This window comes from Dreissena polymorpha, chromosome 3 (assembly GCF_020536995.1).
Source record: "Dreissena polymorpha isolate Duluth1 chromosome 3, UMN_Dpol_1.0, whole genome shotgun sequence".
NCBI classification, from domain to species: domain Eukaryota; kingdom Metazoa; phylum Mollusca; class Bivalvia; order Myida; family Dreissenidae; genus Dreissena; species Dreissena polymorpha.
This window is the reverse complement of record NC_068357.1, coordinates 53,646,038-53,652,037: the sequence shown is the minus strand read 5'-3', so window position 1 is coordinate 53,652,037 and position 6,000 is coordinate 53,646,038.

Genomic DNA, 6,000 nt, shown 5'->3' with positions numbered 1-6,000 from the left:
ATTTCTTGATATATAGACTTAATCTGCTGAGCTATAGTGTAATCCCGTAAAAGAAAGTGTACATTTGGTGTGACTAATAATTTAATATCTGTAAATTATGCATGTCAATACATGTATTTCATAACTCATGTGTAATAATATCACTTTATCGAAAACAGATATGTTTGATAGGGTCTACCCGCTGGGCTGGTATCGCAAACCGGGCAAATCTCGTCAGCGCGACATGCGTCTGATGTCATCACTTACGTAAGTTTACAATACAAAATAATGGTACCGGTTTTCTTTTGCTTTGCCTCTTACTTTACCTAGGGTATGCTTCTTCCTGTTCTGACCTTTCTGTTTGTTCACATAACATTTTGCTCGTTATAAGTCCGAAATATTACCCACCCGTATTATCCGTCTTAAGATAAATGCTGCCGTGTCTAAACTTAAACTTCACATACTATTTGTCATTCCTAGGAAACCGATACAACTCACGAACTCTGCTGCATTGCAAAAGGGAGGTAATCTAATTGTTATTCATTGAATAGATCTATTTCTCCTCACCCCTCTATAGACCCGTAAAATAATCGAGTCATCTCGGTTAAAATTCACAACACAGTCCCTCAAATTATCTTATATAGTAATTGTTCTTTCATAACAAGCCTTGCCTCTTCACACGCATAAACACCCACACACATAACTAACACAATATTCAACGTCTCCAGGGGAGACTGCCCATGACGTTCTAAGCAAAGACAACATAATTGCATTTATAATTATTTTTATCACCCTTACTTTCTGCTAATTTCATAGAAACCGTCCCTTCATAAATATCTCTAATCAGACCACCTGTCATGTTGTTGGCACGTGATTTAAAGCGATGCCCTATGTAAACCTATATATAGTACGCGCATTTCAACTTTTGATTTGTTTGCATGTCGGATTTTCTTGTTATTGCGTTTGTCTTTCTTCTTATACTCTTTCTCTATAAGCACAAACCAGTTTGCTAGAATTTAAAAAAAAATATGTCAAGAATCGATATGTAAATATGATTGAAACAGGAAAATAAATGCATTACTACCCTTGTGCGCGTTATTCTACTATCGATGATTTTTGCCTTCGGTATCATAAGATTTAAAAACATTAATGAAACGTACGCGTTCTATTAGGAGACTAATATGTCTCACGCTCTGGTACATAGAAAGAAGAAAACTCAAAGAAAAATAAGAATTGATCTAAACATTATATTCCCTCGGACCCCTGAACAGCTAGTCATCACGGCCCAAATACAGAAACATAGTCCCTCCTCATATGGGTAGTGCTCTATCAAAATGAGTCTGGCTCATAAACAAGCAACCACACAAAGTGACAACTAAAACACAATTCGACTCACGCAGAGGCTGTTTATAAGTGTTTAAGCAAAGGCAATGGACAAATAATACTAATTATTTATCCGATAAGCTTTCCGCTCATTTTCTAGAAACCCGTGCCTTCAAAAATCTGTATTCAGACGCATCTTAATCGTTGTCCAAACGGTATATAAAGAGATTACATAAAACATACTTTATATGTTTGTATATAACAAGCTCAAGGACACTATTGATGTGTTTGTGTACATGTCTGGTTTTCATGTATTTCCCTTTGTCTCTCTTCTAATGATCTTTAAACAGTTCGCTAGTGTTTTGTTTACATGGCCAAATAATACTCAAATACGACTGAAATAGGAAAATACATTTAACATTGACTCGCATTATTGTACTTACGATAAGTGTTGCCTTCGCTATCATTAGCCATACAAACATAAACCTATAATGTGCACCCTCTCAATAAACCTCACGACCAAGTTGCGAAAATAGAAGAAAACTGTCGCTCAAAGAATACCAACAAATAGACCTCGAAATCGTCATCAATCTGACCCTTTCATAAACTATTCACCTCGGTCTGAATACACGAACACAGCCCCTTTACGTATATCATATAAAACATGCTCTTTGCTCTTTTAAAACAAGTCTTGCCTATTCAACATCAAACATTCAACCTGACAACATACAAAACGTACAACACCAGCAAAGAGTGTCCATTTGATCATGAGCACAGACAAAGGAACAAGTCAACAGAGTGAAAACTCATATTCTTCCCCTTATGTTTTTTCGTATAATTTTCCATACTCCGTGCTTTGATAAGTTTTTGTTTCGTCACACGAGTGTTATATGCTCTCTCACTGCACATAGTTACTGTTTACTCACTCTCGATACTTAAAAAAACTAATTGACATGTCTTCCGTGAATGAAGTTCAACGGGGGTGCAGTGTATCGGTGCTCTACACCGAGCACTTAAAAGAACCAAGAGGAACTTCTTGAATCTGGACCTGCATTCACCGAACAGTGCCCAAACTTGGGTCTAAGAATAAAGAATCTTCTTTAAAATGAAATATTGGAAGCATTGGAATAATCCTCGGACGAGGATTTGTTTATGTTATACAGTTTAACCGAATGGTTGGCGCATGAGATGTAACGGTTTAAAGTAGATTAGCATTTAACGTTTGAAAATCAACTGATTCGCATGATTGGTATTATGAATAAATGGGTATTCTCGTTTGTTCCTGTCGTTCCAGTTCTTGTACAGGGATACATCCGGGACATCAACAACAACTCATTGGATGGCGCTGTATTGAATATCGAAGTCGAAGCATGGTAACCAGTACTTCCGACTCCTTTTTATTTGGTATCTATATCGAATATATTCCTTAAGACGCACGTGTACCCATAAATCACAAGTGTGCGTTTATTGTTCAGGGGAGACAAAGCATGGATAAATGTCGTCGAACACATTTAAAAGAAGTGTAACGTTTTAAAGTGCGTCAGTGGATATGGTGTCCGTCTAGCGACTGAGAGGTCACGGGCTCTCTGAGAGCGGTCAAAAGATCTCTCCCGAGTACACCATGGAAATGGACTCAAAGCGTTTCAATTAGCCGTTCGATGCAATAGAGCTTAGATTTTAAGCTTTAAACCGAACACATGTAGATCTACCGTAGTATATTTCTTCAATATATATTTTGTTTCATAACGAGTTACTGTCCATAGAGATGCTGTTGTTACTTATATATGCAAGTAACACGTACTTTGTTAATTCTTTTTGGTCAGGTACAAGAATCTAACCGGGAGGAAACATTTAATAGTCTCGGCGAGCGTCGGCTCGCGCGTCGACATCACTGCGAACAAAGCAAACTGAAATTTAAGATCACAAACCCGACCCAACGAACAACGCACTGATATGGACGTCATCTTTCTCAACTATAACAACGGTTTATGTGTTATCGAGTGATCTAATGAACTAAAACTGTTGATAGAAACATGTTATAATCTTATAGGCGATTGCTTACTTTTTGAAATCATTATATTTAGTAAATTTTGGAAAAAAAAATACATGAGGTTTGATGCATGAATCTTAAAACATTAAACCCGAGAAAACAACTCGTTACCTTAACCAGAAAACATCTCGTATAGTTATAGCACTGTAAACGATGTTACGTGCGGTCTCGATAATTGGTTTTACAGAATACAACACGCTCATTTAAGTGATGCATCCACCATATTGTTGCACATTTGCAAACGAATACTTGTTACTCTTATAATATTGTGATTCATGTGCTTTAAGTGTCATCTTTGATTAGCCAGTGTAATTTGCAAAGGCATTATCAAGTCTAGACGTAAAGTGGCATCCAGGCGGAAAATATCATAGCGATGTTATACAACCCATCGAATTAGCAATAGTATTTAACAAAACGACACGTCGCAACTACACAAGCAAGTGACACCGCGAGGGAACACAATTGATCAATAAAGCGTCCGAGAACAACAAAAACCAAGAGCCACTACACTGCTACGCAACCAGTTGACACAACGTGGAGATACTACCAAGGAACCCAGCGACATTACGCAACCAAGAGACAGACGTGATGCAAACACCGCACCGAAACACAATCACAAATCTCCGAGTTGTCAAACAATCAAACGACTCCGCGCCAGAACACATCAAAGAGAAACTGTAATGTTCCGTAACCAACTGAAAAACGCCGATAAACAACCAAGAGCAACGTTACACAACCTAGAGACATAGCAACGTTACACAACCAAGTGACAGCGGGCATTAAAAAAAACTAATGAACAAAGCGCAATTACATTACCAAGTGGTTATGCGGCGCAATGACTGAATACTACCGATTGACAGAGAGGGGTAAACAAAGAAGTCACACAGCGACGCAACACATTCAAGTGACACGTGACAAAAAACTAAAGAAGTGACACAGAGGCATAAACAACGATGTCATTCAGCAACGTTACATAACCAAGCGTTACTGCACATACAATCAAGAGACAAGGTGACGTTACACAACACAGCGACGTGAAGGATCTCGATCAAGCGACGACGCTAAGATATGCAACCAAGTGACGAAGCGACAATAGAAAACTAATCTACAACACGATGTTACACTTAAAAATAAAAAAATTCATTCCGAAATTTTCACGGAAATAAGTAAAAACATAGTTCGTTATCACACATGCAATTTAGTCACACAATACACAAGTTCCAAGTTGTAATGTTGATAAACCGGGTCATATATTCCGTTTATCCATTGAAAGCGGAGCAAGATCACAAGTCCCAGTAGCTGTTCACTTACAAATACATGTATCTCCATACCCTTTTTATCCGATATTAACACGAATTAAGGTATATAGGGGAACCTTATATAGTATTATATATAAATACGTCATTTATTTAACGTCTCATTTAAGGAAATATATAGCAAAATTAATTGCGAGGTATACACAATTTCAATTTCAGACGTGATTGTAGTTTTCGATATAAGATCTTATTGTGACATTTGATTGCATTACCTCCCCTACACCCCATCATAGTAATAAAGGGTGCCTAGAACGCGGGTCTGTATACAGACCCCGTTACCCCGTTTTTAATATTGACCGCTTATGTATAGTCTTAAAACTACCGAGACCGCGTAACTGGCACTATGTATTAGTATATATATATATATAATCTTATATATATATATATATATATATATATATATATATAATCTTTTTTGTCTCCAGAGCATGATTAAAAAAACTAAAGTATTCGTCGAAACCTGGTGGTCGTTCCTACGTACAATACGTACTACGTACTATACGTGGACTTCAAAAAGGCCTTTGATTCATTGGTTCACTTCAAGTTTTTTGCCAGCTTATATGCCACAGGTATGAACGGCAAGATTCTAATTGTCTTGCAATCGATGTACGCTAATTTACGCGCACATATCAAAGTGTCCGGAAATATCATTACGCAACCGTTCCGCTGTAACATCGGTACCAGGCAGGGTGATTTAAGCTCACCGATAATATTTTTATAATATTTTAATACTTTAGTAAGCTACCTACGGGATCATTGTAGACATGAAATATTTATAACAAATGATATACCAGATATTTATTGTTTGATGTACGCTGATGACGCTTATTACGCGGACACAGCATATAACCTTCAGTTACATTTAAACGCTGTTGCGAATCCCTGAAATATGATAAACTTGAAGACTATAGTAAAGCATTTCACTGAAAAAGGTTTCATTCCACTAAGAAACGGCCGAAAAAGTTGCAAAAACAGTCGATTTTGATTTGTGTCATGTTCTTTCTTGGTTTGAATGACATTTTCTTTTTATTGCATAAATCAATTCCGCTTAGAATGGCTTTTACGAAAGGTATGGTTATGGGGGTCTCTATGTGTAAATGTTGCATTTATTTTCGCTTATAGTTGTCGCTTTTACATTGAATTATATAGGGAAACTATTTAGTATATTATGACCTAAATCGAATAAATGCCAATTAATTAGGTGTGAAATGCCTTTCAGGGACCAGCACATATCCTCGAGTTATCGAAAATCGCATGTTTGAGTTATTGAGGGTATTTTTATATAAAAATTAAAGGAAAATGTTAGGGACTTCCTTAAATGCTCGAGTAAGG